Below are 15,989 nucleotides of genomic sequence, written 5' to 3' on the forward strand. Positions count from 1 at the left end.
TATGGAACAGAGCTTGTAGGTCACATTACTTTCTCCCTTTCCTGAATCCATAAATGCAATCCCACCCAATTATAGTTCTTTAAAAAATTTTTTAATGTTTATTTATTTTTGAGAGAGACAGAGATGGAGTGTGAGCGGGGGAAGGGCAGAGAGAAAGGGAGGCAGAATCCAGAATAGGCTCCAGGCTCTGAGCTTTCAGCACAGAGCCCGACATGGGGCTCGGAATCACAAACCGTGAGATCATGATCTGAGTTTAAGTTGGATGCTTAACAGACTGAGCCACCCAGGCGCCCCCACCCAATTACAGTTCTTGATTGTGCTCTAGGTATTTCATATGCTTTCATTTTATCTCCCTAACTAAATTATAATTTCTTAAGGATAAGGATTAAATCTTAATCTTCTTTTTAATTATCCTACTACATCTCAAACAGTATTAGGCATATAGAAACAAAGAAATGCATATTTATGCAAAGATGGTTTTGAGAAGATTTGCACAAAAATATTATTTTCTCTTTTGGGTTTATCGGTCCCTAGAAATGTAACATACATATACTTATAAACTCATATCTGTGCACCATAATTTCTCTGTGAATCAGTTTCCTTTTAAAATACTAGACTAGGGCGCAGGGGTGGCTCTGTCAGTTAAGCGGCCAACTTCAGCTCAGGTCATGATCTCACAGTCCGTGAGTTCAAGCTCTGCGTCGGGCTCTGTGCTGACAGTTCAGAGCCTGGAAACTGCTTCGGATTCTGTGTCTCCCTCTCTCTCTGCCCCTCCCCTGCTCATGCTCTGTCTCTGTCTCAAAAATAAATAAAAACACTTAAAAAATTGTAAAATACTAGACTAGACCAGGCAGGCAATCTTTAAAGTCATTTTCAGTCAAAAAATCTCTGGTATTAGGGTGGTTCAGTTGGTTAAGCGACTGACTCTTGACTTATGCTCAGGTCATGATCTTACAATTCATGAGATCAACCCCCACACCAGGCTCTATGCTGATAGCATGGGAGGCTGTTTGGGATTCTCTCTCTCAAAATAAACATTTATAAAAATCTGTTATCAAATAAAAATGACTGCACATCTAAAATTTCCAAAGATTATGAATGATCCATTTATTCATTTTACAACAAATAGTTACAGAAGGCATACTATGTGCCAGACACTCTTCTAGGTGCTGGGAAAACAGCAGTGAACAGAATAATGTCTCTAACCTAATGTAACCTTCATTCCAAAGGATCCACTTTATTAAAATCTTCACCAAGGAAACTTTGAAGTCAGGAGGAAGAAATAAACAGGCTATCCATTAGTGTTCTAGCCTTTAGAAATAAATCTTCATCTAAAATATTCTCTTTACATTGTATTCAAAAAGAAAAAACTCTGGTTCCTAGCCTGCCTGTGTATTTCCCATTCAATGATCAAGATATGAAAGTCAGAGACACCTGGGTGGCTCAGTCGGTTAAGCATCCAACTCTTAATTTCGGCTCAGGTTGTGATCTCATGGTTTGTGAGTTCAAGCCTCACATCATGCTCTGTGCTGACAGCACCGAGTCTGCTTGGGATTCTCCAGAAATCTTGAGTGATTCTTTGTTCCCTTTATTTATTTTTCTTTTTTTAAGTTTATTTATTTTGAGAAAGAGAGAAAGAGCATGAGCAGGAGACGGGCAAAGAGAGTTGGAGAGAGAGAATGTTAAGCAGGCTCCACGCTGTCAGTGCAGAGCCCAACTCCGGTCTTGAACCCATGAACCGTGAGATCATGATCTGAACCGAAGTCAAGAGCCAGACACTCAACCAACTGAGCCACCCAGGTGCCCCCTTCATTGCCTTTATAACAAAAATCAAATTCTTTGACCTGCAATGTCAGGCCCTCTACTATCCTGCTCAAAATTGCCTTTTAAAATTATTTCCCTCTACTTTCTCTTACATACTCTATGCTCCAACCAAAATAAATCACATATTTTCCATTCCTTACTTCTACCCCACACACCCACTACTTCTGATCTCTGAGTTTTCTGTTCCTCCCATATGGAATTTCTGCACTTCCCCAGTATACGCATGTCCACACTGAACTCTTGGCAGTTTAAACATATAGATAGTGATTTTTCTCACCTAACCAGAAGCCCAGACTTAGGAAATCCATACTCCTCAACATAATAAAGAGTGCTGGCTCCTTCCAAATTCCTGCACTGCTGAATTAGCAAATATTTTTCATCTCCATGAAAACAAGACAGTTGTTAAAACTTCTGGGATTACGTCCCCATGCATCACTGGACAAAGAAGGGAGGAGGAAGAGGATGGACCAAAATATGAAAGCCAAAGCTTTTCCAAACCTGCCTGGTAGATTTTCATTGGCTAGACCATATCACCTGGCGACTCCTAGGTAAAAGAGAGGTTGGAAAACAAGTTTTTAAACTGAGGATATTATCACTCAAACAAAAAATAAGAGTTCTGTTGATAAGGAAGATGGGGATAGTGGATAGCAAGACATCCTTAGCAAGACAGCCTAAAGTATCTGCCACATTTGGCAACCAACAGTATCAAGCACACCGAGTCAAATCGGTTTTACTTACAATGCATGTAGCTCACACTGTTGCACAGTTTTGCCTCCACATTTTCAATTCTAAATAAACAGCAAAAGCAGGGCCATCTTGACTTTCAAAGGCACAGCTTCCATGTGATCCTGGCCAGGACCTTGCTTTCCTTCTACTCCATTCATTCTACTGATCCCACTTCACCAGATGGGAACAATGCCTCTTGACTACACTGTTACCGATGCCTAGGACTGAAGCAGAGGGTGATGTGAGAGAAGATTGGAAGGCTAGGATGGGTCATGACTATGGATGCCACAATTATAAACTACAGACTCAGGTTCTGTTGTGTGACATTATTACATTTTTACCCAGCACTCAGTATTAGAAAAATAGGAAATTCTTCTATGTTACACCAAATTCTACTGTCACTCCTAACAGATGCTGGGTGCATCTGTTCTCTCTCCCTGTCCTAAACTTGAGAAGCAAGATTCCTAATCTTGAGATAGAGCTCAAGGATGATTTCAATTTGTATAAACAATTTTTATCGTAGTAAAATACATACAAAATGTATCCTTTTAACCATTTTTCAACATACAATTTAGTGGAATTTAAGTACATTTACAATGTTGCACAGCTATCACCACCATGTTTTCCCAGAACCTTCTCATTGTCCCAAACAGAAACTCTGTACCATCTAAACAATAACTTCTTCCTCCTCCTCTCAAACCCTTTTTCTACTTTCTGTCTCTATGAATCTGCCCATTGTAGGTGCCTCGTATAAGTGGAATTATACAATGGTTTTCCTTTTGTGTCTATCTTATTTAGCATAATGCTTTCAAAGTTCATTTGTGTTGGAGACGACGTTCATTTGTGTTGTACCAGAATTTCAATGCTTTTTAAGACCGAATAATATTCCATTGTATGTTTATACTACATTGTGTCTATCCATTTGCCTGTTGATGGTAATTTGGGCTGTTTCTGCCCTTTGACTATTGGGAATAATACTGCTATGAACATTGATGTAAAAATAGATGTTTGAGTCTCTGCCTTTAACCATTTTGGGAGAAACTATATTTTACACAATGTTGAAGTTGTGGTTAAAATAAATCAGGTACATTATGTATCTATGAAACTTTTGTGAGTTAATCTCAGAAATTCCCAATCATTTGTAACATGTTTATGGTCAAAAGTAAATTCCAAGTTTTAGATAACTAATGTAAAAGAAACCTCTGGTAACGAATATGTTGTAAGCTGGCAACATGGTAAGGATCTCCTATCTAAGAATCTTAAATTTATCTGCAAACTTAAATATAGCTTATTTACATATTTTAGTTCTTTGGTTATCCAGAACCAGAAGAATGAAGCAATAGACATGATTCTGAGTTAAGCAGTAACATGGGAACTGAGTTGCTATTAACCAGTCCCCTGTTAACAAAAATGAAATTAGGTTAGGAGCAGGAGCTGAGGCCTGTGTTTCTCATGATTCCACCCACCTGCTGTCTCCCTGGAAACACGTTCTGTACATTCTCATAATCAGAGATTCTCAGAGCAATATACAAATATAAAATAATGCAATGATTTGCAGAGGTAAGCAGAGAAATTTGAAGAACTTGAAGGCTATGAACAATCTTATTTCTGGAGGCCTTTCTCAAAATCACATAAAACATATAAAATGTATCCATATCCCATATTAAATATGTTTGATATAGCTAGAAAAATGTCGTGATAAGGCTGAGTGGCTAATATTACTTTGTAGACACTTACTTAAACATATATTAATTTTTATTTTCCAATTTTCTTTTTGCATTTTGAAGCCAATAAATTATTTTCTCAGATATTTTTACTGGTCCTTAAAAATGCATGGGCCATAACCACACAGATAGTTTGCTCTGTAGTGAGTCTTGATCTCAAAATAATTCTCATTTGTACCCTCTGAGGACACTTACATCTGACAAAAAACTCTGGCCATAATTAACTTTTGCACACCAATGCAGTGGCCAGAAGAACAAACAAACAGAAAAAAAAATATTGTCTCTATAATTTCTGGATATGAAATAAAATCATGCTGGTAATCAGAGGTTTCTAGAATTGAGAGTAACAACCTTTTAGACATAAGCACCAGATTCCTGATTCCAATAAGCTTCTTGAAAAGGACAATGCTATAGTAAATAACAAGTATTGACACAACCTCTCCCTACTCCCACGTACCTACAAGTAAAGACTCTGTGATTAACAAACTCTTCTATTGAAATTCAAAGCTAACTCTCCTCTTAAATTTCTTAAGCACCCATTGTGAATTACTTTAATAGCTTAATAAAATTATTTTCTACCTAATACAGAATTGTGGCTTCCATGTGGATGTTCCCTTGAATGCTGGAGGTGTATTTATTTTGTGATTAGCCTTCCATGACTCCAAGCCTTGGCATGACCAGTTCCTATCTTCCTGGAAGATCATTCTACCACGTCTTTAACCAATAATGCCTACGCATTCTCTGAAGCCCAATTTAAATGTTATTGTCTGCAGCCCTTTCCTGGCTTCCGGAGGTTCCCAGAGTCGTAAAATTTCCTATGTTCCCATAGGACTTACTACATTTTATTTCATTCATATGTTAACATGTTTGCTGCCCTGCCATTAGACTTTCAACTTCTGCAAAGCAGAGCCCAAACATCTATCACAGTTAAATTTATAAAGCAAGTGATTATTTTGTCTACTATACATGCATTATGCTTTGCTAAGGGTGGCAATTATTCTATTAATTCTACCCTGAAAACGAAGACCACAAAAGTGTTTGACCATCTGTTCTCTTGCTTTGTGATGAAACAACATATTTGAGTATGATTTCGGTTAACTTCCTCATTCTTTCGTAACAGCCAATTGTTGGTCTTTCCACTTGTCTTAAAGTTTCCATCACCTTGTGGAGATCATTACGATCAGACAATGTTTCAACTGTATCATAAAAAGCTGCTAACATAGCCAAAAGTTTTTCCACTTTTAGATTTCTGGGACGGTGTTTTGGGAGAAGATGTAGTTAGGTGAGTGTAGCTATATGAGAGCAAGAGGAAGTGGGGGAAGGTTGATAGAGTGTTATTAGTCTTCTGAGGAAGCTGGTTTATGATGTTCAAAGATCACTCGTTGTGTTGTTGATTTCTGAGGGAATAATCAACATTAACTTTCTATTATTATGGCCCTTTAGCTATAAAAATTAAGTAAATTTCATGCAAAGAATTTCCCTATTTAGATAGGAGAAAAGTATTCATTGATGAAGATGAGAAAGACTTTCTACTTTACTACTTCCTGTAAATCCCAGAATCACAGATAATTACTCCCATCAGGTTCAACTACTATAATTATATTAGTGCCCTCTGCTGTACATGCGTAAAATTACAGAAAACTATGTGGTATTTCAAGCTTTGTCTACACATTCTTGGCTCTGGCATTTTTCAATAGCAGGTCTTCAATAGCATCCTTATTTCACTTCAGCTAGGCGACTTTAACATGTTGATGAAATTTTGCCTCCTGTAATTATTGGCTAACCCAAAAAGAATAATAAATGGTGTGTAAGAGGTAGTCATTATAGGCTTATTGTTATGCTAGGGAAAATATTAATTAAATGTTTCTAAAATGATGGAAATTACTTTATGATATGTCAATTATTAAAAGACATCCTTTCTTTTATAATCACCATGCACTGATCATTTTCTCCTTGACTTTGCTTTTGTATATCCCCCTGTGTTTATTTAAATCAGAGTCAATTCTGAGACCCATAAACCTTTTTGCTTGCTTATGGCGTTCAATAATTGTTTTATATGACATTTGTTTTGGGCCATTTGATTTGTTTCTATGCCCTAAATTAAAAATTTCTGCCTCTGTCTGAATCATATTAACTGAAAATAATATTAGTAGGCTGAGGCCATAGCTGTAAGTGGCCCTCTGTCAACCACTTATCTTTTTGTTTATCGCTCGTTCCAGGTTATGAAATTTTAAGCATCACTCTCACCTTTAAATAATAATCTCACATCTTTAAAGCAACATACTCCATTCAGATTTATGTGCTATATCTTAATTTTGTAAATTTTCTCTCTATGAATGAAGAAATATTTAAAATTGCATAGTTTAAAATGGAAACAGGGATTTGTTTATACATGCTGGTTTGGGTAATAATCTGTGAGTCTGGGAAATGAATGTTTTGAATTTATTTCTTTCCATCTTACAGTGAATTTTTCTCCCTCTAAATCTAGGTACTTAGTTCATATTTATAAGCTTGGTGCAGGTTTAAATGACGTATAAATCTGTGTTATTAGCCAAATGTTTTTCGTCACTTTTAATAACTATCTTTATGTTTAAAATATATGAGTGTATCTTAGGAAGTAATTTTTGATATATTAATTTTCTAAGAAAAAGTATGACATATATTTTTCAAAACTAGAAAAACACATTTAAAAGCACACTAAATTAAAATGTACAAATAGAACAATAGGACAATGAATAGTTTCAAATATTACTGGACTTTTAATTAGGGTAATTTCCAAATTTCAGGGAAAACTAAATTACTTTTCTGTACTAAACTAATTTCAGGGAAACTAATTTTCAGGGAAAACTAAATTACGTTTTATTATCCTGTGCTCATTGCACAAGGACAATCAAAAAAGAAAAGGGGGCTAAGGTGAAAATAAGGAAAACCGTGTTGGAAAATGTTTCATAATGATATGTTCCATTATCCAGCTAAATGTTTTCCCTTTAAGTAAATATAATTGTCTATTTGGGGTGCTTTAATCCAGACTAATATAACTAAAGAAGAGAAAAAACACAAATGGTAATAAATAATTTCTAAATGTACTGCTTTTTATTTCAACATACTGAATTCAGTTTGACAGTAAGACACATTCTATATTAAAAAAAAAAGCTTTTTTTAACATTTACTCATTTTTGAGAGACAGAGACAGAGTGGGAGTGGGAGAGGGGCAGAGAGAGGGTAGACACAGAATCTGAACCAGGCTCTAGGCTCTGAATTGTTAGCACAGAGCCCGACATGGGGATCAAACCCATGGACCATGAGATCGTGACCTGAGACAAAGTCTGACACTCAACCGACTGAGCCACCCAGGCACCTCAGATACACTCTATATTTAAATATAGTAAACATGCATTTGGATATCAGCATATTGTATTAAAGGAGCATTTATATTTGGGGAGTTTAAAAATATATTAAAATAGTTTTTCATCAGGGAAGGGGGAATGCCCTAATAAAATGCCATGTGTGACCTGATTACTTCCAACAGTGGTTTCATGTTTCACAGCCAGGCTGCCCTTCCCACCAGTACTCCTACTCTGTTCACCTAGGATGCACCTTTGCCCTCAGAAGTCTGGAAATTGATTTAGATCTCACAGGGAGGCACTTAAGATGGTTGATATTCCAATTCCTAACTGTTTTGAAGAAAAATACTTTTTGTTTGTTTGTTTGTTTGTTTGTAGAGAGAGAGAAAAAAAGGTGAGCAGGGGAGGGGCAGAAGGAGAGAGAGAGACAATGTTAAGGAGGCAGGCTTCATTCTCAGCATGGAGCTTAAGCTTAACTGACTGAGCCACCCAGGCGCCCTAGAAAAATTCTTTTTAAAACAGAAACCATCTATATGTTGCTGAAAGCAAAAGACTGCTTAGAAATTTGAAACATTAAAGCCCATTGCCAAAGTAAGCATATTTTTTCAAAGACAAAAAATTATTCCTCTACATTTTCTGGGAATGATGTGTTTTTAATATTCAATTCATGCTGGATAACTTGAACAAGAATAATATTAACAAGATACTTTAAATGTTATACAAAATGATCAAATAAATTGATGATTTAATTTTTCCAGAAAGGGATGGAATGATTACATATGTTCTAATTCATAGGAAAAGACAACTACAAATAACAAAGATATATTAAAAAAAGAAATAGCTAGTTGCTAATTCAAACATCCACTCTCACTTTTTTTTGAAACAAACTTGGATGTATGTGAACACACGTGTATATATGTGTATTTGGGTGTGTGGGCAATATTCCAGTTAAAAGACTACAATACACAGCTTTCCTTGAAAGTAGGTATTGTCATATGGTTAAATGCAGTTAATAGATGGATAATCAGGTTATTTGATAATCTAATAAAATTGGACTCTTATTCTATAAGAAATGCCTTTTATATTAAAACATATAGATCGGCTAAAAGTTAAGTGATGGAAAAAGATATACCATGTAATCTCTAACCAAAAGAAAGCTACAATGGTCATGTTAATATGAGAAAAAGTAGAATTCTTTCCCTTCCTTCTAGATTTATTGAAGTATAATTGATAACTCAAATGGTATATATTTAAAGTATAAAATGTAATAATTTGATATGTTGCATTCTGAATTATTTACCAGAATCAAGCTCATTAACATATCAATTGCCACACATGTTACCTTTTGAGTGTGTGTGGTAAGAATGCCTAAGATCTACTCTGTTACAAGTTTCAAGTTTACAACATAGTGTTATTAACTATATCGTCATGCTGCATTATTAGAGCCTCATTTTATACCTGAAACTTTGTGCCCTTTGACCTATATTTCATTTCCTTAATCCCTTATCCCCTGGCAGGTATCATTTTTCTCTGTTTCTATGAGTTACGCTTTTTTTTTTTCCTGTTCTTAGATTCAAGTTATAAGTGATACTACACAATATTTGCCTTTCTCTCTTTGCCTTATTTCACTTAGCCAAGTGCCCTCTAGGTACATCCATGTTGTTGCAAATGGTGGGATTTCCTTCTTTTTTTACATCTGAATAATATTCCATTATAATGTGATATATGTGTACATTTTCTTTATCCATTCATCCATCCATGGACACCTAGATTGTTTCCATGTATTGACTATTGTGAATAATGCCACAATGAACATGGGAGTGCAGATTATTCCTTCAAGATCATGATTTCATTTCCTTTAGATATATATCCAGAAATGGGATTGCTGGATCATATACTGGTTCTATTTATAATTTTTTGAGGAACGTCCATACTGTTTTCCATAATGTCTGTACCAATTTCTAATCCAACTAACAGTGTACAAGGATTCCCTTTTCTCTGCATCCTCACCGAGGCTTGTCATCTCTTGTCTTTTTGGTTATAACCATCCTAATAGGAAAGAGGCATATCTCATTGTGGTTTTGATTTACATTACCCCAATAATTACTGATGTTAAGCACCTTTTTATGTACCTGTTGGCCATTTGTGTATCTTCTTTGGAAAAATTCAGCTCCTTCAGCAATTTTTAAATTGGATTATTTAGGTTTTGTTTTGCTTTGCTTTTAACTATTGAATTGTAAAAGTTCTTTATGTTTTTTAGTCATTAACCCCTTATCAGATACATGGTTTGCAAATATTTTATCTCATTCAGTAGGTTGCCTTCTCATTTTGTGGTTTCCTTTGCTGTGTAGAAGCTTTTTAGTTTGTCTTAGTCCCACTTATTTATTTTGGGTTTCGTTGCCTATGTTTTGGTGTCATATCCAAAAAGTCATTGCCAAGACCAATGTTAAGAAGGGTTTTCCCTAATTTTTCTTCTGGGACTTTTATAGTTTCAGGTCTTACATTTAAGTCTTTAGTCTATTTTGAGTGATTTTGTGTGAGTAGTATAAGACAGGGGTCTGGCTTCATTCATTTCTATGTGGATATAGTTTTTACAACACTATTTAATGAAGAGAGTATTCTTTCCCCATTCATTGGTATTTGCACTCTTATCAAAGATTAATTGATGATATGTGTGTGGGTTTATTTCAGGAATCTCTATTCTATTGATCTGTGTCTGCTGTTATGCCAGTACATACTGTTTTGATTACTATAGCTTTGTAATATAGTTTGAAATCAGAAAGCATGATGTCTCCAGCTTTGTTCTTCTTGCTCAGGATTGGTTTGGCTATTCAGGATCTTTTGTGTGTTCATATGCATTTTAGAAGTGCTTTTTTTCTATTTTTGTTTAAAATGCTATTGAATTTTCATAGCGATTGCTTTGAATCTACAGATTACTTTGGCAATCTATAAACATTTTATCAATGTAATTCTTCCAAGCTAAAAAAATAGGATATCTTTCCTTTTATTTGTGTCTTTTTCAATTTCTATGATGAATGTCTTATACTTTTCAGTGTGCATGTCTTTCACCCTCTTGGCTAAATTTATTCCTAAGTATTTTATCATTTTTAATAATATTGAAAATAAGATTGTTTCCTCTTCCTCTTTAAGATATTTGTTGATTGTTAGTATATTAAAATGTAATTGAATTTTGTATGTTAGCTTTGCATCCTAAAACTTCACTGAACTCATTTATCAGTTTTAAGTTTTTTGGCATCTTTAGAATTTGCTATATACATAGAAGATCATGCCATCTGCAGAGATAATTTCACTTCTTTCTTTCGTATTTGAGCCTTTTATTTTTTTTCTTGCCTAACTCCTCTAGCTAGTATTTCCAATATTGTGTTGAATAGAAATGGCAAGAGTGGGCATCCTTTTCTTATTCCTAATCTTAGAGGAAAGTTTTCAACTTTTCACCAAAGTGTATGATGTAGCTGTGGGCTTCTCATATACGGTCTTTATTATGCTGAAATACATTCCTTCCTTGCCTAAATTGTTGAGAGTTTTTATAAAGAAAGGATGTTGAATATTACCCAATGCTTTTTCTGCATCTATGGAAATGATTATATGATTTCTATCCTTCATTCTGTTAATGTGGCGTATCAATACCTGTGTTTGTTGAAACATCCTTGCATCCCAGAGATAAATCTCACTTTATGGTGTATGATACTTTTAATGTAATGTTGAATTCAATTTGCTATGATTTTGTTAAGAACTTCTTAAATCTATGTTCATCAGAGATATTGATGTACAGTTTTCTTATAGTGTCCTTGTTTGGGAATACTGGCCTGGTAAAATGAATTTAGAAGTTTCTCCCTCTTCAATTTTTTGGAATAGTTTGAGAAATTTTGAAATTAATTCCTCTTTAAATGTTTGATAGAATTCACCAGTGAAGCTGTCTTCATCTGGGGTTTTCTTCATTGGGAGATTTTTGACTACTGATTCAAAATCCTTACCAGTTAAAGGTCTATTCAGATTTCCTATTTCTTCATGATTCAGTCTTGTAGGTTGTATGTTTCTAGGAATCTATCCATTTCTTCTAAGTTATCCAGTTTGTTGGCATAAAGTCTTTTATGATACTATGTATTTCTGTGGTATTACTTTATGCTGACTGGGTAACTGCAAATGACTTGTCTTTGAGTTCATGGATTCTTTCCTCTGCTGATCTTATCTGTTGTTGAATCTCTCTATTCTAGCCTTTTCATTCCTTGTATTCTTCAGCTTCAGAATTTTTTTTCTCTCTGTTGAACCTCTTGTTTTGTTTGTGCATTATCTTCCTGATTTCACTGAGTTGTCTGTGTTCTCTTGTAGCTCACTGAACTTCCTTAATATAATTATTTAAAATTATTTGTCAGGTAATTTGTAAATTTCCATTTCTTTTTGGTCATTTACTGGAAAACCACTGTGTTCCTTTTGTGGAGTCATATTTCTTTGATTTTTTGGGGTTTGTTGCAGTTTCCATTGATGTCTTTGCATTTGAAAAAGCAATCACCTCCTCCAGTCTTACTGATGTATATCATGAATCAGTTAGTAGGAAGAACTGTCAAGCAGCTAGTAATTTCCCTTTTATGAGTTCTGAGCTCTGACTACTATCTCTCAGCCTCTCCCAGCCCCTCAACTTTGTAGATTACCCAGTAAAGAAGGAGCAAAAAAAAGTTGGACCTCTTAGGCAGTGTCATGCACAGTTGGAGAAACCTAGCTCTTGCTTTACTTTGTGGGAAAATCATGGGCTGTGGGGGTTTTTCCTGGCACTAAGCCATGTTGCTTTGGTGGAGAAGGGATACAGGCAAAGTGAAACTGTCCTTTACCTTCTTTGATTCATCTACCCTTGAACTTTTTGCTCTAAGATTGTGCTGGAACTTATTCATTGGACTCCTAGACTCTTGCAAAGGCACTTCCATCCCTGGGTAATTGTCCGAATTGATGTTCTGTGGTATAGTTATAGTAGAGAACTCCTATACCACTATCTTACTGATGTCACTCCAGAAAAATACAATTGTGAAGAAGATAAATCACCAGGGATAAAAAAGGACAGTCCCATGATAAAAGGGTTAATCCACTCAGAGTACATAGGTATCCTAAATGTAAATGTACTTGACAAAAGATCTTTAAAATATATAAAGCAAAAGATGGTAGAACTAAAGTAGAAATAGAAAATCCACTATTAAAGATGGAGATTTCAACAACCCTCTGTTAGTAATCTATGGAATGATTAGACAGAAATCAATAAGGACATACAATACCTAAAACCACCATCAACCAAATTGACTTAACTGTAATTTTTAGACCTCTTGACCCAATAACAGCTGAATAAGCATTCTTTTCTTGTGCATATGAAACATAAAAATATACCATATCCTGTGTCATAAAACAAGCCTTAACAAATTTAAAGAAAATAAAAACATAAAAAGTATGTTTACTGACGATAGTGAAGTTAAACTAGAAGTGAATAAGAGAAAAATATTTGGAAATTCCCCAAATATTTGGAAACTATATGACAAATTTCTAAACCATCCACTGGTCAGAGAGGAAGTCTCAAGAATATTAGAAAATATCCTGGGGCACCTGGGTGGCTCAGTCAGTTAAGTATCTGACTTTGGCTCAGGTCATGATCTCATGGTTTGTGAGTCTGAGCCTTGCATTGGGCACTGCGCTGACAGTTCAGAGCCTGGAGCTCTGTTTAGATTCTGTGTTTCCCTCTTTCTGTCCCTCCCCTGCTCATGCTCTGTCTCTCTCTCCCAAAAATAAACATCAAAATTTTTAATATATTAAAGTGAATAAAAAAATGAAAATACAACATATCAAAATTTGTAGGATGCACCAAAGCAATACTTAGAGGAAAATTTATACCATTAAATGCATATATTATGAAGGAATAAAGATGTTAAATAAAAAAATCTTTATTTCCATATTAGGAAAGAAAAAGAGAGTAGGAGAGAGAATTAAATTTAAACCTCAGCAAGCAGAAGGAAATAAATGATAAAGATAATAGGTGTTTGTCTACATGGAAAACCTCAAAGAATCTACAGAAACCTAAGTGAGTTAACAAGGTCCCTAGATATAAGGTCAGATATACAAAAATATGCAAGTCAACTTATAAAAAAGCAATTATGCTTCTATATACAAGCAATAAGCAATTGGAAACCAAACTTTAAAACAGTACCATTTAAAATAGCTCAAAAATTAAATACTTAAGAACCTTAAGACAGATGTATAGGATCTGTATGCTGAGGAGTACAAAATGCTGATTAAAGATATTAAAGACCTAAATGAGCTGATAAAAATACCATGCCCATGATCTAAAAGACTCAGTATAGTTAATTTATCAATAATTCCTAAATTTATCTGCAGATTTAAAATAATCCAATCAAAAGCCCAGCAGGATTTTTAGTAGATATAGACAAGTTGATCATAAAATTTATATGAAAGGCAAAGGAATCAAAATAACAAATATAATTATGAAAAATAAAAACAAAATGAGAAGACTCATATTACCCAACTTTCAGTCTTAATATAAAACCCCAGCAAACAAGACTATATTGTAAAGGTAAAAAGATACATCATGGATCAAAGGAAGAGAAAATATGTCCAGAAGTAAACTCATATAAATATGATCAATAAATTGTTGATAAAGGTAAAAAATCAATTCAATGGAAAAAGAATAGTCTTCTCAATAAATTTTGCTAATTTGTTGAACAACTTCATATGCATTGGTTAAAAAAAAAGAACCTCTACCAACACTTCACACATTTTACAAAAATCAGCTCAAAATGTACCACAGACATAAATGTAAAATATAAAACAATAAATCTGTTCTCAGAAAACAGGAGAAAATCATTGTGACCCTGGGTTAGGAAAACAGTTTTAAGATATGGCATAAGAAGCACTATTAATTGAAAAATATTCGATAAATTAAATTTCATCAAAGTTGGAAACTTTTGATCTGTGAAATACACTATTAAGAGAATAAAAAGTCAAGCTAAAGACTGAGAGAAAAAAATTACAAATCACATATCTAACAAAGGGCTTTAAGGGAGAAAAGATAAAGAATCCTCCCAAACTCATTAATAAGAAAATAACTCAATTAAAAATAGGAAAAGTGTTTGAACATACTTCACCAAAGAAAAATGCAAATGGCAATAAGCAAATAAGAAGATGCTCAACATTGTTGGTCATCAATGCATGTTAGAACACAATGAATCTCAATAAAAATCCGAAGTTATTTTGTGGATATCAACAAACAGATTCTACCATTTATATGGAGAGGTGAAAACCCCGGAAGAGTCAACACAATATTGAAGAACAACAAAGTCAGAGGACTGTACCACTCAACTTCAAGATTCACTATAAACTGAAGTAATCAAGACAGTGTGGCATTGGTGAAAGAATAGACAGATGAATGGGACAGAATAGAGAGCCCAGAAATAGACCCACATATTTAATCAGATGATATTTGACGAGAGAGGGAAAGCAATACAACGGAGAAAAGATCATCTTTTCAACAAATAGTGCTGGAACAACTAGACCTTCAAGTGCAAAAAAAAAAAAAAAAAGAATTTAGATACAGACTTTATGCCTTTTGCAACAATTCACTCAAATGGATCACAAACCTAAATGTAAAATGCAAAACTGCAGAAACTGCTCCAGGATAACATAGAGGAAAACCTAGATCATCTCCAGTATGACGATTACTTTTTAGATACAAAGGTAAGATATATGAAAGTAATAATTGATAAGCAGGACTTCATTAAAATGAAAAACTTCTGCTTTACAAAGGACATTGTCAAGAATGAGCAGACAAGCCACATACTGGGGGAAAAATATTTGCAAAAGATATAACTGATAAAGGATTGTTATACAAAGAACACTTAAAACTCAACAATAAGAAAACTAACAACCTGATTTTAAAACAGGCAAAAGACCTGAACAGACACACACTAAAGAAGATATATAGATGGCAAATAAGCCTGTGAAAAGATGATCAGTATCAAATATCATTAGCAAATTGCAAGTTAAAACAACAATGAGGTACCACTACACACTTTTAGAATGACCAAATTCCCAAGCACTGACAATACCAAATATTGTCATTTGGTACAGCGACAAGAACTCCCATTCATTGCTGATGGGAATGCAAAATGGGATAGCCACTTTGGAAGATGGTTGGGTAGTTTCTAATAAAACTAAATACACTCTTACCCTATGATCCGGCAATCACGCACACGTATTTATCCAAATTAGCTGAAAACTTATGTCCACACAAATCTGTACTCAGATATTTGTAGCAGCTTTATTCATAATGGCCCAAGCCTGGAAACAACCAAGATATCCT

The sequence above is a fragment of the Acinonyx jubatus genome, chromosome D4 (assembly GCF_027475565.1).
Source record: "Acinonyx jubatus isolate Ajub_Pintada_27869175 chromosome D4, VMU_Ajub_asm_v1.0, whole genome shotgun sequence".
In the NCBI taxonomy this organism is placed as follows: Eukaryota; Metazoa; Chordata; class Mammalia; order Carnivora; family Felidae; genus Acinonyx; species Acinonyx jubatus.